General features: G+C 45.3%; 1 protein-coding gene across 8 annotated transcripts in view; it reads left to right on the top strand.

Annotated features, from left to right (window-relative positions):
• The window catches only part of GPR160 (G protein-coupled receptor 160), a 194,179-nt gene that overhangs the window by 152,977 nt on the left and 16,415 nt on the right, over positions 1–24,787 (top strand). The window contains exon 1 of one of the 8 annotated variants that reach the window (XM_069213190.1): positions 6,144–6,164. The exons of 4 other annotated variants lie outside the window; for them this stretch is intronic. The gene's annotated coding sequence lies outside the window, so the exon portion shown is untranslated. Of the gene's footprint in view, positions 1–6,143; positions 6,165–6,452; positions 6,592–24,787 lie in introns of those variants that run through there. 3 more of the 8 variants (XM_069213187.1, XM_069213188.1, XM_069213189.1) reach the window with 3 other exon arrangements.

Here is a 24,787-nt window from a genome sequence, read left to right as displayed (position 1 = left end):
CCTTCTCCAGTGCACCATCTTGGCAGTGTAATATACCTAGCATATGCCAAGGTCTTATTGTCGAGCATCATCTAGTGTAGATTCCGATTGCTGGCCATAGCTTGTTATCTCTTATTGTTCCTACATCTCCCCCACCCGGGTAGTTTTTGTGTGCAAACTACATATTTCCTTCTTAAGGCCAATATTTTCTTGAAAGTGCCTGTTCGGATTTAATTTGCATGTGCCATTTTCTTGTCAATTGCCTTTGTCACCATTTCCTTCTCGTCTTTGGAAAGTGGAGCTGATACCCCTCACTTTGAAATTTATGGTCCATTCTTTGTGTTGGTATTCCGGTCATACTAATTTCAGGGTGAGCTCTCTGGTTGTGCTGGTGAAAGGGTGGTTTAGTTTTAATTATGCCAACTATAAAAACATTGGAGATGTCTGCTAAACGTGGAGGTGATATTTTGAAGGGCAGTGTGTAATTTGTAAAAACAAATGCAGAGCCTCAAACATTTTCTTACGGTCCTGTTGCTGAATGTTATTTTTGCCATAAACCTTTCCTTTCGCTACTTAATACTTGCTTATTTTTCCTGGTTCTTTTTCCATCCTCTTTTCTGCCTTCAGCATTGTTTTCCTATTTCTCTCCTTTCTTCAGTTTCTATCTTGGTTTGGGTCATGTTCTGTTGGTGGACAGTGACTTCCAATCTTCTAACACTAGTACAGGTGCCCACCACAGACACAATAAGTGGTGGGCAGGGCAGAGAAAGCATACTTCACATAGGAGAGCGCTCTCGCCTCTGGAGGACTCATGCAGCTAAGAAAAGCTCCTCTACATGGAAATGTGCTTTATATCAATCAATCAATCAATCATAGTATTTATAAAGCGCGCTATGTACCCGTCAGGGTTTCGAGGCGCTGGGGGGGGGGGGCAGAGTGCTGCTGGTTTAGCGGTCGAAGAGCCAGGTCTTGAGGAGCCTTCTGAATGCGAGGAGGTCCTCGGTCTGGCGAAGGGATGTGGGGAGAGAGTTCCAGGTCTTGGCGGCGAGGAAGGAGAAGGATCTGCCGCCGGATGTCTTGCGCTGGATTCGGGGTACGATGGCGAGGGCGAGGTTGGCGGATCGGAGTTGACGTGTTGGGGTGTAGAAGTGGAGTCTGGTGTTGAGGTAGGAGGGTCCGGTGTTGTGAAGTGCCTTGTGAGCGTGGGTCAGGAGTTTGAAGGTGATCCTCTTGTCTACCGGGAGCCAGTGGAGTTCCTTTAGGTGAGGGGAGATGTGACTTCGGCGGGGCATGTTGAGGATCAGTCGGGCGGAGGCATTTTGGATAAGTTGGAGGCGTTTGATGTCTTTGGTTGGGATGCCAGTGTAGAGTGCGTTGCGTAGTCAAGTCTGCTGCTGACGAGGGCCTGGGTCACCGTCTTTCTGGTTTCTGTTGGAATCCACTTGAAGATTCTGCGGAGCATTCGGAGGGTGTTGAAACAGGAGGAGGAGACGGCGCTGACCTGTTTGGACATGGTGAGGGCGGAGTCCAGGATGAAGCCGAGGTTTCTTGCGTGGCTGGCAGGGGTGGGTGGGGGTCCGAGGACGGAGGGCCACCATGAGTCGTTCCAGGCCGAGGGAGTGCGTCCGAGGATGAGGACTTCCGTCTTGTCGGAGTTGAGTTTCAGGCGACTGTTGTTCATCCAATCGGCGATGGATTTTAGTCCCTCGTGGAGGTTTGTTTTGGCGGTGAGCGGGTCTTTGGTCAGGGAGAGGACGAGCTGGGTATCGTCGGCGTAGGAGATGATGCTGAGATGATGTTGGCGGGCCAGTTGAGCGAGGGGGGCCATGTAGACGTTGAACAACGTGGGGCTGAGGGAGGATCCTTGGGGGACGCCGCAGATGAGGTTGGTGGCTTTGGAGCGGAAAGGGGAGAGACGGACTCTCTGCGTTCTGTCGGAGAGGAAGGATGAGATCCAGTGGAGGGCTTTATCTTGGATGCCGGCTTCCTGGAGGCGGGTCAGTAGGGTGCGGTGGCAGACGGTGTCAAAAGCGGCTGATAGGTCGAGGAGGATGAGGGCTGAGGTTTCGCCGTTGTCCATTTGATGTCTGATGTCATCTGTGGCAGCGAGGAGGGCGGTCTCAGTGCTGTGGTTTCGTCTGAATCCGGATTGTGAGGGGTCCAGGATGGAATTGTCTTCGAGGAAGTGGGTGAGCTGAGTGTTGACGATCTTCTCGATGACTTTCGCTGGAAAAGGGAGGAGAGAGATTGGACGGAAGTTTTTGAGGTCGTTGGGGTCAGCCTTGGGTTTTTTGAGGAGGGGTTGGATTTCTGCGTGTTTCCAGCTGTCCGGGAAGGTGGCAGAAGTGAAGGAGAGGTTGATGATCTTGCGGAGTTCGGGGGCGATGGTGGCGTTGGCTGAGTTGAAAACATGATGGGGGCAGGGGTCCGTGGGGGAGCCTGAGTGGATGGTGTTCATGGTTGCTATGGTTTCTGCCTCGTCCACGTGGGTCCAGGCGGTGAGGCGGCAGTCGCGGGAGGAGACGTCGGGGGTGGGGTCTGGCGGTGGACCGGTGATGAAGCTGTCGTGGATGGTGGTGATTTTCTGGTGGAAGAAGGTGGAGAGGTCGTCGCAGAGTTTCTGGGAGGGCGGGATGTCGTTGGAGTTGGCTGTCGGATTGGAGAGTTCCTTCACGATGCCGAAGAGTTCTTTGCAGTCGTGGGCGTTGTTGTTGATGCGTTCGGTGAAGTGGGCGCGCTTGGCGGTGCGGATCCGTTGGTGGAGTTCGCGGTTGGCGTTTTTGAGGGCGGCGAGGTTGTCGGGTGTGCGTTCTTGGATCCATTTCTTTTTGAGTTTCTGGCAGTTGCTTTTGGAGGTGGTGAGATCGTCTGTGAACCAGGCTGGTTTTCTCTTTCCTTGGGTGGTGGTGGGTTTCTTGAGAGGGGCAAGGGTGTTGGCGCAGTCGAGGATCCATTGATGGAGGTTGATGGCGGCTGTGCTCGGGTCGATTGCGTCGGGTGGAAGGTTGTTGACGAGGGTGCTGGTCAGTTGTTCTTGGGTGATTTTGCCCCAGCGGCGGTGGGGAGGTAGCTGGATGCGGTGTTGCTCTGTGGTTTTCTTATAGGTGAAATGGACACAGTGATGGTCAGTCCAGTGGAGTTCGGAGGTGTGGCTGAAGGAAATGTGGTTGCTAGAGGTGAAGAGGGGGTCAAGGGTGTGTCCGGCGATGTGGGTAGGTGTGTTGACTAGCTGGCGGAGACCGAGGTTGAGGAGGTTGGAGTATTATGCCTGCTGGGGTAGGCTAGTGATAGTTAGTTTGTTCAGTCCTTGGGTAAATGAAGCTTTTAGCTGACAAAAGGCCTAATTGTATTGTGTAGTTTACTAATGCTTGAGTCTTCTCCAAAATCAGGAATGTTTTTGTGTATTCTCGAATGCGCTCACATGCAGTCAATGTAGACCTGCTCAACATCTTAAGATCTGAGGTCAGTTCTTGTGATGTCACTTCCTGGAAAGTCATGGCTTGTGATGCCATTTCCTCAGTCACTTCCTGTAATGCCACGTGTGGTCACACGCTTTGATGTCACGGACCATGATGCACGTGCTGTGATGTCACTTGCATAATGCCTTACTTGGTTAGTCCTGCCCCAATTCTTTTTTTTTATTTTATCTTTTCTTTTTTTTGTGGTCGAGCGTAAGCGTCCGACCTCTTACATACTTTTAAGTATACTGCTTAAATGGGCTTCCAGCTATTTCATTTGTTAGTTTAAGTGTAATTTAAAAATCCTTACTTGCTAGTGGTCAGTCATGCCTCTTTATCCCGCCTTCTTCTGTGTGGGAGCAGGGACCAACTACCCTATAAATATGCTATGTCCTGTTTATCTTGTCTGTAGGGGACTGTTTTATTATTATTTTTTTTACTCTTGTTTCCTGCTCCCGTCGAGGGAAGCATCCCTTTTAATTTTCAGAGCATTCTTCCTATAAGCTTAGCTGTAAACAAGGCTATAAATCAAGCTGTTATCTTGGTCACATTTGGTCTTTGTGGGCTCTCAGCACCCTCTCTCAGCTGCCTGGCATCTGCCATTTCATGGCTTGGATTTTCTTTACCAATCGTGACTCCCTTTGTACTGAAAGGGCCAGTGCCAGGAAACTTGCACGCACTGTCTGCCAGAGCACCTCAGTTCTTGCAGTCCGTACATGCTGCTGTTTCAGTACTAGGACCCCCAGCGCAGCTCCATCAGTGCACCTCAGTTCCACCCCAGTGAGGTCACGTCCTTTTCAATACTGGGACCGCGCTCACATACAGTTCCATTCTAATAGCAGCTTAATTCTAATATTCAGCCCCACTGCCAAGCCAATATTGGACCCAAAAGAGCAAAACACAGCTCAGCCAGTGCACCTCAAGTCTAACAACCAACACCACTGTTGATGGGAACCACCACAGCTCTACTAGAATCCATCAATTCTAACATTCAGTGCATATTTCTTCTCAGTACTTCGGCTCACACGTGCACATGCGCCCTTCAGGACTCTTCGCTTCTGTGGTTTAGAGGCCATGCCACTCCCATACTGGGCCCCACTCCCAGCTTCACCGGGGCACCTCCAGGCTAACACTCAGCAACACTGGCATGGCAATACTAGATTCCACACATAGCTCCATTAACATACCTCACGTCTAACCTTGTGTGCCCATTACTATTCCAGTACTGCAGCCCACATACAACTGTCAGTGCACCTCAGCTCTAACCTGCAGCGCCCCATTATTCCTATACCAGGAATTACACAGCGCTCTGTGTCTCATTCGTCACCTGCTGCCTTTCTGTTATTCCAGCACTGGGCTGGGACACAGCTCTGTCTAAACCCTTAATCCTAATCTGAAGTGCCCCAATATTGCTATATAGGGGTTCACATACTACTCTGCTAATGCACCTTCTGCTGTTCTGCAGAGCCTCCTGCTGTTCCAAGCTCTGACTTCTGATGGGGGCCGTAGGGGAGCCTATTGAATCTATTCTTAGCTGTCATCTTTATTTGGGAGGGTCTGTTTCAGCTATCTCTCTGTTCTCGCCTTTACTCTGTTTACTCTCAATGTTTTCTTTCTCCCCCACTCTTCTCTTTCCAGCTCTTAAAATCCACAGGTTAACAGTTTTTCTCTTTCTTTCCACTGTTTTTCTACTCCTCTCCCTTTTTTTAGTTCTTTCTCTTGCTATCTCCACTCTCAAACTTGCAAAAACTTGGTTATTTTTTCCCGTGTTTCGTTACTCTTTGAGACGTTGATTCTATCACTATTTTTATGTCAAGCGTGCAAACGCTCCCATGTGTTGTAAACTATCTGCGGGCTTTTAACCACGCCCACCACACGACCATCACCATCACTCACTCTTGGGTTTCAAAAATCCTTTATCATTGCTAAATGCTTCACGTTTGGCCCTCCACGGGCCACTTTTGTTACCACTTTGGCCATCGACTCTGTTAAATGGAATGGATAATTGCACTTTTGCCGATATGTTTGACTGCAAGCAAACTTTTTTCCTTCTGTGTCTCTCCTTCGTGCTCACGCTCATGGCAGCCATGACGTTTTGAATTCGCTCATGCCAGCTGTTTTACTTTTCATTTTTTAAATTATGTGGCAAGAAAATTGCAGTTAGCCTTTTACAACGCTAATAGCTCAAACTCGAGCAAACGTGAGACGCATTGCATTGCAAATGCTTGTTTTTTTTACGACTTGTGCCCTGCTTGCTGTCCATTGCTTGAAAAGCTGCAAATTTGAGTTAAAGTCACGAAGGCGGGTGTCTGTTATCCCTCAACACAACTTCACAAACAGTTGCGTCACTCGTAATAACGCTGTGTTCAAGATGAGCCCGCCCCAACCGAGTCTCCCAGTAGGGTCTGCGAACCGGGTGCAGGCGTTCACCGAAGTGCATACACTCGCTCTTGAGTGCTTGTTTGCTTCGGAGAAGAGCCGGTATCGCTCGTTAGCAGAAATGCTGAGAAGTGCAGGTATTCTCCCTCTCAAAGTAAACAAAGTGTAGGGACTCGGACGGTGCCGCCCATTTCCCAGGTGTCGCGCGGGGCGCCTTCAGCCCCAGACGGAAACAAGTTATTTGAGTAACCACAAAACCTCAGCAGTTGTTTGCTTTGCAGTTTAAACTACCGCTTTTCCCAGGCCGAACTTGTTCTGTTCTCGTATCACAAAAGGAGTTTCAGAAAGGTATATATATATATATTTTTTAATTTTATCATAGGACGGCCAGGGAAATACTGCCGTGCAGCCTGGTGCCGTATTGATATACTGCCCCACAGTAGAAGCAACCGGTGTTAAATGTGTTTTTCTCTTGTTGTAGAGCTTTTTTTCATTTGAAATGTTGGTTATGTGCTCGCGCAGATAAGCAGTTTCCTTTTATGAGACGCTTGTTTCTGTTTGTGCAACACATTCGTAGCCCATTCGCTTTTGTCACACGTGATAATTATCTTTTCGCAACAACTTTAGGCAACTTCCTGTCCGATGTTTGGTGTCTTACACACGGTGTGCAGGCCCTAGCTGTCGTGATGCACTCGAGAATTGTCCGGAGAGGTATTTGCTGGGCGCCGTGCTTCGTCTCTTTTACGCTACATCTGCTCGTCTACGTCAGGTTGTGGTTTGTACCGACAGGGAAGGCGCGTTTTCAACTCTTTTAGAATCCATACAGGTTTAGTGGCATAAATGTGCCTTTGTGTGTCTGTAAACAGTTTTTTTTTAACCAGTCTGTGACCGGCATTCCGTAGATATCAGGTCAGATTTGGCTGTTCTTTTTTCAAATGTCTTTTTAGTTGTATGGACGCCCCAAACGTGGCACACGTTTGCCAGTTCTTTTTGGTGACTGATAACCTAGGACTAATGGCGGCTTGCTCGTGCATCACAATCCTTATGCTGTTCTTACTGTTTCCCATTGGCTTGGCACTGCCAGAGAACATTATTTCTTTACTGCACCCTTTCGATGGCAGGAACGTGCAATCATTCGGTGTCTGTGTGCATGTCGGCCACCTATAGACCTAGCTTCTCTGCAGACATTTCCTGTTATGAAGAATTATTACACCCACACCCTTGTTTTTCAAGTAAACATTGCCTTTTCAGGAGGTTACCTACCACACAGTGTTAACATACCAAACCTGTTTTTTCATTCTCTGATCAGTGATATAAAATGAATGTTTGTTGCATGCTTAGTTGACATCTTTCGCCATTATGTTTTGAAATGGTTCACAAAAGTCCCATGTGCAGTGCACAGTAAATAAATTACATGAAATACCTGCTTAAGACGCACATCTTTGTAGAAACCAGTTGTGCTAGTTGGTTAACATACTCTTAAAGTGTGATTTGGGTATTTGGGTCTTAATGTGATCATCACTGAGGTCACTGACCATGTCATGAGTGATGTAATATGTGAGGTCATAAGTAGTGCATTAAGGGGCGCAAGTTATAATTCGCTGAGGAAACTAGAACTGCTAAATTTCACTTGTTTTGAATGTGAGCCTACCTATAACGTCCCTGTAACCTTTGTTTTTTTTTCAGTGAATTTCTATGTTTTTTTTTTTTTTTTTTTTTTAACAAAGTAATTTCCATTACGAAATGTGAATTCAACCACCACATCACACGGCTGTTAGCAGCGGGGGTAAGCCACAGAGCCTGATTTGCAGCTAGGCCCTACACCCAATCCCAATAACCACCCAACCCTGCACTGTGCACAGCTTTTGGCTGTGCACAGCGGGGGTTGTCCGCCACGCCTTGCCTGCGGCCCCCTTCCTAGGCCAATCTCGGCCCCTGGGACCCAATCCCCCAGGGCCTGGCCAGGTGACGTGGCAGTTCGGGCTGGACTGTTCCCATGGGGAACAGGGTCAAGACTGATTTGCATATGGCTTGGTCCAAACTGGGGTGCCATGGTGAGCAAAAAAAAATGATGTATTAAACCTAGATCTGTGACTGGGGGTGATTGTTTGATTTGTTCCACATTCAATCCATCATTTGTGTTTGTTTGCTTTTGTCAAAATAAGTGCGCCGGTTAGGTCCAGACGTGGGTCCCGAGCTCACTATGCCACTGGATTCAAGCTGGCCTCGATGATGAAGGGTGATACCCTGCAAAAAGGCCCAGGATGCGTGTTTTCAGTCCAGGGTGGAGTTGGCCTGGCAGTTCGGGCTGGACTATTCCCATGGAGAACAGGGTCAAGACTGATTTGCATATGGCTGGGTCTATACTGGGGTGGCATGGTGAGCAAAAGATTTGATGGATTAAACCCAGATCTGTGAGTGGGGGGTGAATGTTTGATTAGTTCTGCATTCAGTCCATCATTTGTGTTTGTTTGCTTTTGCTCCCCAGGGCACCAAGTCAGAATGTTTGGGAAGGCAGGGGGAGCCTGAAGGCCCCCACGGTCCCAGCCTGCTTCCCACCTCCTGTGGGAGCCAGCATTGCTGTCAAAGAGAGGGAGTTGCAAAAGCAGCTCCCTCTCTGTGACAGCATTGTTTCCTCTTTTTCCCTGCCTGCATCTTGCAGACGTGGAAACAGAGAAATCCTCCACTCGCAGTGAGGGAGCGCTGTTTGGCAGCTCTTCTCTCACTGCAAGCGGAGTGTTTGCTGTGACTTGGTGGGAGCTGTCAAAGCTCCTGCCAAGTAGCAGCAAACAGCTGTGTTCTAGGGGTGGATACCACGGGACGTAGCCAGAGCTGGCCTCGGGGATGGCAGTCCCCAGGGCCATCAGTGGCTCCATAATTGGGGCTGCATCCCCCCCCTCAAACATCAGTAGACCTGGAAAGGTGGTGGTCCAGGGGTCGACCACAGACCCCCTATTTCTTTGGACATTAGCCATGGGGGGTGGCGGTACCTGGGGCTTCAGGGAGCCAGACGGCCCCACCTGTTGGATTTGTTTAAAGCCCAGGGGAGGTGGCGGTCCCAATGGTATGGGGGGTGGGCATCCCCCTCCCCCAGTAGGAATTGTTGAAATCCCTGGGGATGTGGCAGTCCCTGGTGCTGCCGGTGGGGTTGGGGGGGTGGGTGGGGGGAGGGCTTGCCAGGTGGCCCTCTGCAATTCTTTCATAGGTCCGGGAAGGTGGCCATCCCATGAACTGTTGGCGGGGGAGGTTCACGGCCCTACCGTATACCATATTACATCGGCCCTGGGGAGGTGGGGCCCCCTCCTTATTTTGGCACATCCAGTGGGTTAATGTAAAGGGTGCGAAATAACCCCAATTTTTTTTTTTTCACGTCGGAAAAATCAGTGGTTTTCCAGATTTTTTTAAATTTTTTTTTTTAATGCTTTTAATCTCTGTCCAGTCCCTCTGGGAGCTGAGGATATCTGCCAAAACATCCCGGTTGAAGTGTTGGCAGACAATCGTATATCTGCATGTGGACAGTCGGATCCGCATCCCTGTATATCTATATTTTTTAAACTCCAATCACAAAATCATGCTTTCGGGCACAAGAAGTAGCTTTCTTGCAAATTTGACGTAATTATGACTAAAGTATACGTTTTGAAAATGTTGTGAAGGTTTGTCAAGCGGCACCAAAGTTATTTGCAAAATAAAACAAGCATTTTCAATGCAACGGGTCTCGCATTTGTTCGAGTTACAGCTATTAGCGTTGTAAAGGGGAAAAAAAGCAGTGCAATTGCGCTATGTAAAATGCAGCGCAATCGCACTGCATGGAAAATAAACAGAAAGTAGTTCGGACTCCAGGCTGAAAACATCGAGCCTCGTATGTTTTTGGTACTTTACCGCTGCTGTGTAGGTGGGTAAAACACCAGAAAAGGCATGACGTATGCATGCCTTTCACAAATGGAGGCAAGCAGATCTTAAAAGGCAAGCCCACAAGCCAGTGTAAGTGACTGACATGGCATGGGCGTGGTTTCAAGCCCAAAGATAGATTACAGAATGGACGGAGCACTTTGTGCTCGCCCATAAAAACGCTTTGTCTATGGTTAAAAAAAACAAAAAAAAACTCTTAACTATAATTACCTAGTGGTGACCGCCATGAGGTAATAAATATATATAACCTATGGCCCGTCGCCAGTAGGTAGTTATAGTTAAGACCTAGTTTCCACAGACAAAGTGTTTTTTGTTTTGCTAATAACATTGGCGCTGTTTGACGAATCTTAACAAAATTGTCAACTAGCTTACCACTCACTTAAGCTGCTGTCTTAAAACTTTCAGTTTGATTCCATGCTAGATCCTCCCTGGACCGGAAACCAGCACTATCAATCACTATGGTTCTGGTTTGAATCCAGTGGCACAGCGAGCAAGGGACCCACGTCTGGGCTTACCTCTGACACTTAGGGTGCATATAGTAATGCCACAAAATAAAATGATGGACGGAGTGTTGAAACTTTTCAAGCACTCGCCCCAGTCACATATCTAAGTTTGAGCCATCATTATTTTGCTTGCCTCATCACCCCACTTTGGACCCAGTCATATGCAAATCAGTCTTGACCCTGCTCCCATGGGAACAGTCCAGCCCGAATAGCCAAGCCAGGTCCTCCCTGGGACCGGTTTTGGGTTATCTTCCCTCATCAGCCAGGATGGCTTGAATCCAGTGGTGCAGCGAGCAAGGGACCCAAATCTGGGCATACCTTTGCCACTTAGGGTGCACGTAACAATGCCACAAAATTGGCCTGGTGGTGGAATCCCACAGGGAACCCCACCTGGGGCCAAAAAACGTTTTTAAAATTTTATTTGAAATTAAATTTAAAAAAAAAAAGTTGCGGGCTCCAGCACTTGTTTTTTATTAATATTATTTTTTTAATGACCCCGGGTGGGCCAGGGTCGGGGAAGTACGGCTTGGAACTGTCTGCACTCTGACAAGTAATTGTACAATGACTAAATTAAGCATAACACAAACCATGGTGTGCACAGCAGATTAGTGCTGTGGTAAGAGCCCTTGACTTCTAGTTAGTTCATATGCTGTTAGTCCAGCGATCCAAGGGTACCCACTGGGGGGCACTATTAATATGTAGTCGTGCGTTTGTACCCCCCAGAGTTCTTCATAAACACACCCCATACAATCTGGCAACGAAGTAGTTTAAAGCAAATAGTGACCATATTTTAATACCCACCAGAGCATAAATGGTCTATCAGCGCTTGAACTGGGCACGCATGTTGCTACCTCTGTAGGGTGAAAGTCTGAGCGTGCCTTGTTTGCCTGCAAGGCACCAACTGAAAGCCTTCAGTGCGCAAAGCTGTCCTTGGCAAAAGGGGTCTTTTCTAGCAAGAACCAATCGCTGCTAATCCAAGCAATAGGTGACCACCCATCGGTAAATTTCAGGGGCCGCTCGTAATTTCGCCCTGCCATCTGTTGTCCTTGATAAAAGGCTTAACGGACAGCATTTGTCCATTATTTTAGCATTTCACCAAAGGGACAACGGAGGGAAGGGCAAAATTATAGGTAGAGCAGTTTCCCCAGCTGAAGTGTAAGGGAGGGAGACTCCTGTGCTCTGAGGGAGAGAGAGGCAGACCGATAAGAAAAGGCCTTCTTGCCAGGGTGTCTCCTTCCCTAAAGAAACGCAAATGTGCACAACTGGTAAATCTGCAAATGCAAAGGGGCTTGAAAACCTGCATTGACTTTAATCAAAGGAGTCGCTTGAAGCTTTCCGATGGCAAATATATTTTCCTTTAGAGATGTAATGGTGTTGAAAGGTGAGCTGTCGAGGGTGGTTCTAATGGAGTGTTATACATTTTTTTAGTACTAGGTATAAACTGTATAGTAAAGAAGCATTTATTTATTTAACCGAAATGAATTTGCGGATTTTGTAGCAGCCTATATTATGATGTAATTGTATTTATATAGTGCTTACACCTGATGAGGTGTCAAATGCATGTTTAAAATAAGGACTTAAACATGCACAGTTTTTTCGGGGACCTCAGTACCTCATAGTACTACCAAACATTGGCAAAGCCAATGGGTCTCTTCTACGCAAGAGTTATTGGCTTTGTTAATGTGTTTTAGCCATGTTATACACCAGAGTGGCTGCTGTTCATAGCTAAAAGTTAGTGGCATAGTGGTGTGGAGTAGAGTGTCATAGGTGCAGTAACGTAGTGGTGCAGATTACAGTGCAGAAGGGTACACTGCAGTTGTTTAAACCACTGCATTCTACACCACTGCTCTCTAGAGTACAGTGGCATGGAGTGGCAAGCAGAGTGGCATAGAGTGCAGTGGAATAGAGTGGCATACAATAGAATGGCAGAGGGTGCAGTAGTGTACAGTAGAGTAGTGAAGGGTGGTGCAGAGTAGTGTAGAGTGGTGCAGAGTAGAGTATAGTACTGTAGAGTGCATTTGCGTAGAGTGGTGTAGTGCAGAGTAGTGTAGAGTGGTGTAGAGTAGAGTGCTGTAGAGGGCAGTAGCGTTGAGTGCAGTGCATAGTATGCAGTTGTACAGAAAAGATTGGTGTACAGTACAGGGGCGGAGAGTGCAATGCTGCAGAGTATCAGTGCAATGATGTAGAGTGGCATAGAGTGCAGTTTAGATTGCATTGGTGCAGACTGCAGTGGCATAGAGTGGCATGGGGTAGAGTAGCATAGAGTTCAGCGGAGTAGAGTGACATACAATAGAGTTGCAGAGAGTGAAGTAATGCAGTGTCGTGCAGTGTCATAGTGCAAAGTAGACACGTGCCATAGAGTGGTGCAGAGTGGATTATTGTAGAGTGGTGCAGTGGCGTAAGGCGCAGCGGCATAGAGTGCAGTAGTACAGAGTAGAGTGGTATAGAGTACAGTGTCGCAGAGTAGTGTCAGTGCAGTGGTGTAGAGTGGTACAGAGAACAGTGGCATTGAGTATAGTGATGCGGAGTACTGGGCAGTGGCATACAGTGCAGTTTAGAGTGCAGTTTAGAGTGCACTGCCATTGAGTGAAGTGGCATGGGGCAGAGTAGAGTGGCATAAAGTGCAGTGGAATAGTATATTGTGCAGAATGTAGTAGTACAGCGTAGAGTGGTGTAGAGTATAGTGGCGGCCAGTGCAGTGTTGCAGAGTAGAGTGTTAGCTTGCAGTGGCATAGAGAGCATTGAACTAGAATGCAGTGGTCATAGTGGCGTAAAGTGCAGTGGCGTAGAATAGATTGTTTCAGAGTAGAGTGCAGTGGCATAGAGAGCATTGAACTAGAATGCAGTGGTCATAGTGGCGTAAAGTGCAGTGGCGTAGAATAGATTGTTTCAGAGTAGAGTGCAGTGGCATAGAATGCAGCGGCACAGATTACAGTGGCGTAAAGTAGATTGTTTCACAGTAGAGTGAAGTGGCTTAGAGTGGAGGGTAGAGTAGAGTTGTGTAGAGTGGCAGAGTGCAGTGGTGTACAGTGCAGTGTTGTAGAATGGCAAAGAGTGGGATTGTGCAGACTAGATTGGTATTGTATAGAGTGCAGAGCGCAGTGGTGTAGAGAGGCGTAAAGTGCATTGAGTAGAGTGGTACAGAGTAGAGTAGAGTAGAGACATAAGCTCAAATGTATACTTTTTGACGCAAACCAGCTCCAGCGCAGGTTTGCGTCAAAGTTTACTGCCGGCTAACGCCTTTCCAATGCGCCTGCCGGGCATCTTATTTATGGAATGACGTTAGCCAGCGCTGTGGCCTGGTTAGAGTCAAAATAAATTACTCTAACCAGCCAGCGCAGGCATAGGGAGAATGGGGTTTGTGCATCAAAGAATGGTGCAAGTCAGGTTAGTGTCAAAAATCTTGGCTCTTACCTGACTTGCGCCATTTTTTGATGCACAACCCCCATTAAAATGACTCCTGTCTTAGCAAAGACCGGAGTCATGCCCCCCTTCCCAATGGCCATGCCCAGGGGGACTTATGTCCCCCTGGGCATGGCCATTGGGCACAGTGGCATGTAGGGGGGCCCGAGTTAGACCCCCCCCATGCCACTTAAAAGACGAAACAAAATTATACTTACCTCTACTTACCTAGGATGAGCCCCCCCCCCATCCATGGATGTCCTCCAGGGGTAGGCAAGGGTGGCAGGGGGTGTCCCTGGGTGCAGGGAAGGGCACCCGTGGACTTCTTCCATGGTCGGAGACCATGGAAATGAGCTCACAGGTCCCTTAACGCCTGCCCTTACCCACGCGTTAAACAGCGCACATCAGGCTGGGCGCCATTTTTTAAGGCCCGCCCCTCCTTTGCGTCAAAATGACGCAGGAGGATAAATAAGGGGCAGATGCCTTAAAGTCATTTTTTGCACAGGAACGCCTACCTTGCATATCATTAGCGCAAGGTCCAACGCCAAAGTATAAATATGGTGTTAAGTTGCACTGAATTTCAGTTAAAAAAAAAAAAAATGCAAATCCAGTGCAAACAGAGTATAAATATGCCCCATAGTATTAAGTAGCATAGGGTGCAGTGGCATAATGTGGAGTGGTTCAGAATGGAGAAGAGTGCAGTGGCATGGAGTGGTGTAAAGTGGAGTGATGCAGAGTTGGGTACAGAGTGGAGTATGCATGGCGTGGTAAAACACTGCCATTACATACAATACATTTTTCATTGAAATGACCATTACTTTTGCACAGACATACAGTTTTTCAAATCAAACTAGTCTGTGCACAGACGATGTGTGGAAATTGAATGACCTAATGCAATGATTTGATTTAATCATATAAAGGTATTTGTTCCTAGCACAGTTCCGAATTAACAAAAATGTGCTTCATCTGACCTCTTAATTCTGATATATTCTGAAGTTTATTTAAATGTTGTCATGTGATAGAAAAAAAACTTTCCTAACCCCACTATTCAGCAAGATTGTCACATAAATGTTCTCACTTTGAAGTCAGAGAAAGAAAAGTAAACACTAAGTTCCCACCAAAGACAGAGTCTGACATTTGATTTTGTTCTTTGAATGCACAACAAATGTGATGAGATAAGAACAAGATTTACAGGCCTGCTTACAGAAAGGGAGCACTCAGAAGGATACTGTACATAAGGTTTGGGCAAGGGAAGGGACGAACTAAAGCTTCATAGCCTAAAATAAATAAAGCCAGCAAATTGAAAGCAACAAAATGTGAGTTATAAACCACAAGGCCAATGGCAAGCAACAGGCATAACGCATTCTCAAGGAAGCTCTATGAATGTACTAAAAGTGACAGCCGTGGGATACTTTGTGGGGAAAGTCCAGTTATTTAGTCCAGTTTATTTTAGCTCTATCTTGCATAAGTTTGACCACATCAATCACCCAGGTAGGACGAGACGACCTGGAGTGGTTTCCAGGTTGCAGGAATAGACTGTACACCCATTCCATCAGTTTGCCATCAGTTCCTATGGTGTAGAGCTTACGGCACACCTCTTGTAGGGTTAGTTCTAGGTGGCAGACATGAAATAGGGCTTTTGATGATTATTTAAGGTGTTTGTAGTTAAAGAGTTGACCGGGGTGAAGGTGGTAGTCTGACACAAGGGTTTGGAAATTTAGTAGCTCGCTGTCCAGAAACAAATCCCCCAATTATAAGACACCTGCAGCATGCCACTGATGGAGTTGCTCTGAGCACAGCCGTCGAGTGGGAAGGATTAGCAAAGATAGTGCAAGAGCACAGACTTACTTTGTGTCAGTGAGTTTATAGGTTCTAGCAAGGCAAGAGAAAGCTGTGCGTGATAACCCCAGATAGTAATCCATAGAATGGTCAGTAGGAAACAATGAGCAGTGTATTAAGCCTTCCTTAAAAGTTTTAACAGATAAACCCCATCTCATGCAGGGAGATGGGCAGAAAGCCAGCGAGCCACCCATTGGACCTGTGCAGCTGAATAATAGCATTCTAAGTCCAGAAGACCTAATCCACCCACAGTCACGGGTAGCTTTACAGTGGAAAGAGTTACCTGACAGCACGGCAGTGACCAAATCAGATGTGTGGCATGTCTGAAGAAGGAATGAAGGACGAGCAGGGGAAGGTTTGCAAAATAATACTATCATCTGGGTAGTACACTGTCTTCACTAGTGCCACGTGGCCCACTACAGAAAGCAGAAGAGAAGACTAAAAAGCAAACTGGGTTTGGAGGGACCTTGAACGCTCTGCGGAGATTTCCATCCTGCAAATCAGTGGGAGAATGATAGATATTAATCACTAGGTATCAAAAGGTAACTGGTTACCAGTTCAATCTGAGATCTAATTGTATATAAAGGGGAAAACCGTGCCATGTGTTAAAGAAACACTAATTATAATTTAACATTTTTACTTTTTGTTTGTGCAATTTACATCTCAAATATTTTGAAAAGTATATATGTACGTGACACTTAGGGATAACCCAGATCACTAGTTTGGCTTTTGCTCAATTTCAAAACCATTTAAAGACATGGACAAAGTGGGCAATTGCCTTCACAACCTTGCAAGGGGTCTTGCCCCTGCTCACCCTTCCCAAGAACGAACAGTGGACCATTGCACCAGAAGAGTTTGCCAAGGTGGAAGGGTGTTGCTTGTTCAACCACTTGAGAGTACCTCTTCTGTTTCTCTCCTTTCTGCAGAGACAACTCCCCAGGTACCCAATACCTTCCGATATTCTTGGTGGACCCATCTTGTCCGATTGTAGGAATTGTCCCACCTTGTTCTTCTCTTCCTTATTTATCCAGTTCTTAGCACCAACCCTTTGGGTCACTTGCCGTGGATCTCCCATTTTATCTCAATGTCATCCTCCTCTTTTATTATCTTTGATTGGTAGTCCAGGCTCCCATTTCTGAGATAAATGTAAAGCCCCAGACATACACTTTAGTGGTGAGAATACAGACACGTTGGGGGTACCTCACATCCTGACAATAAGTGTGAGACTGTCACCCACACCATCTGCCCTGCCTCATTCAGTTTTTTTTAGGTTGAAAGTCCATGGGCGGTTGGGTGAGACAGATATTTTTGTTTAAAGTAGCATAAGGTTAATTACATTAATGTTTTCCAAACTGTTTGCCAGGGGTTTCAAAATGTTCAGGCACATAATCAAAAAAGATTGGGTAGGGGTGATGGCCTTGACACAGTGCTGAAGGGCATTCATTTACTGCTGAACAAGGACTTAATGTGACACCTGAATGCAGCATACCAGGAGGCAAACACAAAAAGACCACAGGGAATAAATAGTGCTTTGTTAAAAAGAGTAAATAAATGCACGGACAACATAGTGAGGCGTGGCCTCCCTTGGGTGTGTCTGTAAAACTGATGTTTGTTCTTTAATTTTTGTCCTGAATTTTGACCCTTTGTCCTGAATTTTTTACCGCCCTGTCCAGAATTTGCCTCATTGCCAGGTGGTCACCCTACCAAGCGATACCTCTTACACTCCCTCCCTTCCAATCCCCTCCCCCAAAAACAAGGACCTCTTTCGAGAGAAATTTAAATGCAGATCAGTTCACACTATTACCACCTAAATGTTTCTAAAAGGCCACAAACTCTCAGTGCTTTCAAACGGCTCCCTTGTGCATTTATTGTTCCACCAAAGTGACATTTGTGATATTTTGCCGGACACTGTAAAGAACCGCACACATTGTTAGCACAATGTTTACACATTGTAATACACTTGTTATTCCTGCATTTTCTACATAGTACTGCCCCTCGACCAATACTGAAAAAATAACGGTAGGGAATTTCATTTGGAGGTGAGGTGCCTAGGTTCAGAGAATGGCTATATCCCAGCCCGAAGCAGGCAGAGCGACAGCGCAGAATGTGCGCTATATGACAATTAAACCTAGTGACTTGATCTGTGATTTAAGATGTCATATAGCGCATCGACGCCCCTTTTTTTTTTTTTTTTTTTTTTTTTAAAGCGGCTTTGTGTACTGGCCAAACTGGGGAATGGGAAAATGCAGATTTTACGTGATCCAGGGCTGTGAAGTCGGAAAAACACTGAACAAATACATTTTTAGTACCGCCTCCAAAGCTGTACATGTTGTAAGAAGTGCACCCTAAATTGACAATGTTATGGAAAGACGAGTCAGGAATCCGACAAATATATAGATTTATCGCGTTCATCAATATTCCTTAAAGGGTAAACGCTAGATTGTGGCGATTATCCTGTTTTTTTCTGCCATTAGGGCTGCAAGTCTAATTATCTGCCTGTTCTCTCGTTACCGGAAAAAGGGTGCTGGTACTCAAATGTGTAAATGTGTTAATGGTTTTGTTGTGGTATAGCCAAAGTGTGCAAGGCTGTCCCAGTGAGTGGGGCCCTTCGTACACCTGGGGGTCCGACGTCTGTCACCAGGAGTGTGATGCCCTCCCCCCCCTCCCCCTTTAATCTGGGAAGGGGTGCTTAAAATTGCGTACACATTGTCCCCAAAAAATACACACACGTGTCTTGTGAAGTTGGTGCGCAGCTGCGTAGCGCTTAAAAGGCCGTGTGGACCCGGGCCAGGTGCACCAGTCTGAGAGAGTTTTGTTTTCCTGGAGCACAAGAATGTGTCCGAAGCCACAAACAAGATGAGGGAAAAGAAATCAAACCGGTTTGGCTGATGGATGTAAGTACACACACATGAAGTCTCTCTGGTGTCCGTTTACAAGCAACACCGCTTTCAAACCGCGTAATCCATGGAAGTGACGACATTTCGGCGAATTTCTGATTTGTAATCCTGCGAGAAGCCTCAAAACATAACCAGTAACATGAAACTGGCTCTTGGGGTTGTAGTTGCGTTTACAAATCACCAGCCTCAAATCCTTAAAAAAAAAATAAAATAAAAAAAAAAAAGCCATGCCATTCTCTCACTTGAGTGACATTATAAATAAGTAGTCTGTTACATATTACAGCTCTTTCTTCTATCGTTCTACTGGTCTAATGATATCCTGCAAAACATGGGAATTGCATCCTTTCCCGAATTTCGAGCAAAGGGACCCAAATCTGGGCGCACATAGCAGTACCACAAAATAGGCCTGGCGGTGGAATCGCACAGAGAATCCCACCAGGGGCCAAACACTTTTTTAATTTTAAATTTCAAAAGTAAAAAAGTGCGAGCGCCAGCACTTGTTGTTTTTTTTTTTTTTTTTTTTTTTAATGCCCCCGGGTGGGCCAGTTCTGGGGCGGGGGTGGGGCGTAGGGCTTCGAGCGGTCTGCACTGTGACAAGTAATTGTACAACTACTAAATTAAGCATAGCACAGACCATGTTGTGCACAGCAGGTCGGTGCTGTGGTATGAGCCCTTGACACGGGGATTGCATCCTTTCCCGAATTTCGGATGTAAGAAATGTAGAAGCCAGAAGTTTTATAACTGCCCAATATTTTATTTCAGATTACGCATGTCATCCAATTTATCTGACAGTTACGATGAATAACGCGATCCAATAATTTTTAGGGCTCTACTGATACTTGTGTTTTGTAATGGTTGTTTCGTTGTCCTTGTGTACACCTGCCTTCACCTTCTCCATGGGATTCTTACACACCCTTTTCAAGTTATATGTGGGTTTTTTATGCAAGAATTTGGAATGTGGTCACAAACGTGCATCAATCTCTCACTGTCACAGGAATGTTATAGTTAGGAAGCAAAATTTAAAAGCACTTTAGAAATTCACCAAAAAAACAGAGTTGCAGAGAGGGTTATGGTTGGATTGAGTTTACACACACACACACACACACACACACACACAAAACCATAGAAATTCTGCAGTTGTAGTTATCTCAAGTAACTAACCTGTGCCCCCGCCAAGCACAGTTTTATCATCCGTAATCTTACTGCAGATGTTGCAGTTATGTTATCAGTGACGCAGAAGATGTTATGGCTGATGTAATGAGAGGGATAATTAGCAGTGCATGGAGAGGACACAAGTTACTTACTTGAGATTATTAGCTAGAATTGCTGAATTTTTATGGTTTTATGTGGGTAAATTCAGAACCTAACTATAATGTAAGTGTAACCTTTGTTTTTTGTGAAAAAAAAAATATTGCCACCAAGCATCACGTATGTATCTATATACCTATAATTTCTAAAATGTTATTTGCTTGATCAAACCCCTCTATATAAATACCCATATGTACATTGAAGGGCAATAGCTACATGGTCTGCCATCCACATTTATCATGTGTACATTGCTGCAAGCATTGAAAAAGGCAATAAAAACAGCAAAGGAGCACTTTGCAAAGTGCGACCGATTGGCTTTATAAATGCTTGTTTGTTCTGAACCCAAGGCACTTAAAAAGCAGAGAGCACTTTAAAGCAGCAGAATAGAAGCATGTCACTTTGTCTACATCACAAAGTGTAAAAATGTTTTTCCCATTGATTATTCCATGTGCCCAGGTAGCAAATAGTCTCTTCTGTTTGTGACTCCTTGAGCCATGTTTAGGTCTCACCTGCAACAGCTCATGCGCTGTCACTTTCAAGAGAATTGGTATACATGGGGCTTGCAGCTGCCCATTGCTTAACATTCGTTGGCATCATTGTTGCTCCTATTTGCTGCCTTCTAATTGGCAAGGCAGCCTGGCTACACTTCCTTTTCTTTCGTCTGGAGCATGGACCAAGTACTGATTGTTTCAGCTTGATTGCTGCCTTTCCCTGATCATTCTGTGATGGGGAGGTACTAACTCATTTTTTTTTCTTCTTCCCTGTCCTTGTTGTATCTCTTGCTATTTGTAGCTATGTTTTCCTAAGCTACACACACATCAAAGAAGCACTTTTGTCCTTTGAAATGGACGTTTGTGGCAGTAGATGTTATCTGCTTTTATTGTGACAACAGATGTTATCTGCTTCCAAATGTATTTCCACTAAGGCTTGAACATGGCACAGGTGCTTTCTTTTTTGTGATCAGATTTTTTGCTGCATGTCTTATTTTTTCAACGCACAGAGATTAACTGATTTGCTCAGAATCAGAGTTGTTGTGCTGAGACACCTGTCTCGCTTTTAAGACTATTGGCTCTGTCATTGCCTTTTGTATAGGCTGTGAAGCACGGGCATTGCCAACTTAGGAAATGATTGTATCCATGCCTTAGGGCAGCAAGGTTGTTGTGCAGCATGGGAATTTTTTTTATAAACGGACTGATTCATCAAGTGCTAATGCACTTAAAAAAATCATTAGATCTCACTGCATCATAGCACTTTTTAAAATTAGTTTTAGCCACACTGCAAAGCATTTGCGCTGCTGTACAGCATGGCAACAAAATATTGCCAGTAGCTCTCTTAGGCGAGACCCATTGGCTTTGCCAATGTTTGTTGACTTTTTTTTAGCCAACAAAACTTAGCATTAAAAGTCTGAGTTTTGCTTTCATGTCGGGAAGTATACAATTTAAAAGACAATGTGTGTGGTCCACAGAATGCACTTGTATGTCCGCAAACATTGGCTGTGTCCATGCGTCTCTGGCTTAAAGAGGTCTATCTGTGTCCATGTGTCTCTGGCTTAAAGAGGTCTACCTCGCACCCAGCGCGAATGCAGTGAAAAAGCCGTACAGCTATTAAAAGGATTAGCGCAGAGCTGTTCATCCTTGTAAGATAGAACTTATGTTGCTGGTTTCTTGTAGTCATTCCAACAAGGCTAACAGGTCCGCTAAAATTCGCCCTCAGATCGGACAAGCCCTTTAATTGCAGGCAGTAAGCACCCACTTTCCTGATTTCATCCAATTTTAATTTCAACTACAGAGTTCTTTTGTTTCGTCTGAACCTAAGGCTGAGACCCTGAAAGATGTTCTGTTTTCTCCACCTGTACCTTGGCCTTGGTAAAGTCTGTTAATCACTATTGGAATGGTGCAAGTTCCAGATAATTTTGAACGAGCCATAGTGACACCTTCGTAGGGAAAAAAAACACCACGACATCTCGGATGTGATGCTTTGCTGAATGCCAATCTCCCCCATCTGGCTGTGCTGCACTTGAACTAGTCTTTGAAGCGCATCACATGCTATGCCTGTTCAGACCATGCTGATTATTGGCTGAAGTTAGTTATTTATGGAAAATACCTATGGTCATAAGGTGTTACTAGTTCATCCTCGAGTTAAGGAATTGGGTCGACAGCAACAGTTTGGGGGTACTTATTTTACTTCTCTTTCAGCAGCTTTTGGCACGATTGATGACTAACCTACTTGACCGAATTGCTGGATTCGAGTTTTGGGGTTACCGTATTGGATCTAGTAAGTGGGGTTCTCTGGCTGAACCTTCGCTTTTGTGTATGACAACCAGATTAAATTGACTTCATTATTGTCTAAGTTTACATACAAAAACATCAGCCTCTAACCCTCCCCTTGAACATGGTTTACTATTAGAGGAGTGCAGATGCACTGTAAACAGCACCCCAGCTCTCGGATACAGGCAGAGTGCCAAAGAAGATAGGGTACTGTAGAGGCAGGTGATTACTTCAGCTGCCTTTGATGCTAGAACTGCCGAAACAAAGGGATAAGGAAAAGACTGATCTCTGTCTCCCAGGGCATATCTCCTGAGCAACCAAGGAAAAGGTGAAAAAATGGTCAGTTATGCCAAGTGTCGAATACAGTCTCTTGTGCTCCATTAACTAATGCTGCCACTGTTGGGCCAGAAGTATTGATTGCAATCCTGTACTTTGCCCTCATCACTGGAAGTAGTAAGGTTACTCAGCCCCAGCAACAAATGATCTTTCTACACACCTGCCAACCTGGAAACATATTGCCCCATGCAAGGAGGGGGCGAGGCCTTGGAGGGGGCTGAGCATCGTACCAAGAGCTACCTAAGAGGCCCTCTGACCTCCACAAACCCTCCCCACCCCTAAAAAAACAAAGGGTTGCGGACGCTGTTGTCGATTTCCTGGTGTGTTTTCACACCCCTTATGGACATCTGCTGATTACAAACACAAAAGACAATCTAGAAAACCACTAGACGCAGCGGTTTCCAGCTCGCCTTGCCAGCCACCATACGATTTCGGTTCCTCACTGGGTGACCGTGTGAAAGGAGGCAAAATCATGTGACACACGGTGGCACAGTGCAAGTTAGCAGGTGTTTCTATTTCCACTCCCTCCCAGGTTTCCAGGAATGCGTATGTTTCTTCCAAAAGTGCCATATTGCTATGGGTGACATGTAAGTGCCTCCTGAATACGTTCAGGCCCTAGGCATTACTAGGGTCTGACTAGGTGATGAGTGACTGTCCAATAACCCCAATGATTATATAGAATCTGGACAGACCATGCCTCAAAACCAGTATTCCTTCCCAGAAGATTACCTGCCTATGTCCACAGAGCTTTCCACTTTCACTCCTCTTGGTGAACATCTACATGGTCCACCCTACCCCACTGATTTGCTCATAAGACATGAGTGTTCAGTATTATAATGTTGAAGCTCATCTATTGTTCAGCAGGGAAAATGTCTCTGATCTGGACATGAAGTTTTGTTTAACTATTTTGTAGACATTAATAAATATATCCTCCACAGTTATCTGAAAGTGAAACAAAGATCTGGCCTTGAGTCCCTGAAGATGTTTGAACATAAGGTTACACAGCTGAAAAAAACCGCACCACTGTGGATTGAATTGGACATGAAACTTGAACCACACGTCCCTTATTTTAGGAGATATTTCTGTTGACCACAATTATTGAAAAATAATCTGATTTAAGTTTCTCTTTTGCGGTCCCAGGTAGAAATTACCTCGGTCTTTTCAAAGATAGACCTAGTTGAGTTTCACAGAGTACAGGTCGATCCAATCTCGTAGATAACAGAACCCCCTGTTCTGTCAATTGAAACAATGCAACGATATGAAATGGGCAATAAAGGCAATAGTTTGCTTGACGTGACTATCGGTCCCATTTAACTATTAGTCTTCATGCCCCTCTCTTGGTGCAACATAGTGATTCACTGATGGTCATGAAAAAAAAACTATGTTCTGGACACTATAATCATCAGGTGGTTAGTAATCATCAGACATCCAGATGACCAGAGATGGCAGTGAAACATTTTCAGTGCAGAGATCAAGGCTTTTGAACATTCTTTCAAACCGTTGCAGACATTGAAAATCACCTTACATTTTAACATACCTACCAGTTTTGCCCAAATGGTTAAGGAACAAAATCTGGCTCAATTTACGTCTGATGTTAGTACCAAGAGGTCATTTGTGATATATGGTACATTTTATAAACAATCCTTAACATTACAGAATAGGGTTGATGTAATAACTCACTAGAAAGCCTCATTAAAAAAGCTACACTGTTTATTAATAATATCTTCACTGTTTAACATTTGTAAGTTGTCATTGGCTGAATCAATTGTTATAGACCGATTCCTGAAATTCTGGAGAGTTTTCTCTCTGCTACAAAACGATCGTGGAAACAAATCCAGAATTTATGCTCACTTTTCTAATGGGCAAGGCACGTTTTTTTCACATTTGACAATAGAAAAAATTGAGTCACTGGGCAAAAAAGATGCTAATGGCTTCCATTCATGTAGACACCAGTGTTGGTATATTGGAGAAAGGTGAGTGTGACGTTTGACTTGTACCCATCATTCATTGCCCACAGTAATGCATTTGTAGATTGAACAAACAAACTTTAAAGTGGAACTGCTTTGCAAAGTCCCACCACTCCTTCAAACAGAAGAGCACATCTCGTTAGATCACCTGCCACGACCCAGTTAGAATAACCAAATTTAGGCCGCATAGGCCTACCCAGTTCACTCACAAAATACAGGAAAGTAAAAATTAAGCAGCATGGTTAACCTTCAAATAGAACTGAGAGTATCTTCAGTTTCCAAGATTTGTTATTGATTTATTTATTGGCTAGACAGAACCTAAGAGCAAACCTGGTCTAGAGGAAGTAGTGGCTCACATAATGCAAGTCTCATCCCATCAGATGACACTCCTCCAGTGTGGTAGAAGATTGTGTGCGTGTCTACATCAAGAAGCCTGGCGTAGAACTCTGTCATGTTATGTCCCCTGTAACAATGAATGCTCATACCACAGTCCTAAAAGTGAGAACTCCCCAGACTTAATTTGTTAACGTTTGCAAGGCTGAA

This window comes from Pleurodeles waltl, chromosome 11 (assembly GCF_031143425.1).
Source record: "Pleurodeles waltl isolate 20211129_DDA chromosome 11, aPleWal1.hap1.20221129, whole genome shotgun sequence".
In the NCBI taxonomy this organism is placed as follows: domain Eukaryota; kingdom Metazoa; phylum Chordata; class Amphibia; order Caudata; family Salamandridae; genus Pleurodeles; species Pleurodeles waltl.
The sequence above is the reverse complement of the archived record's forward strand: the minus strand, read 5'-3'. Positions and strand labels throughout refer to the sequence as shown.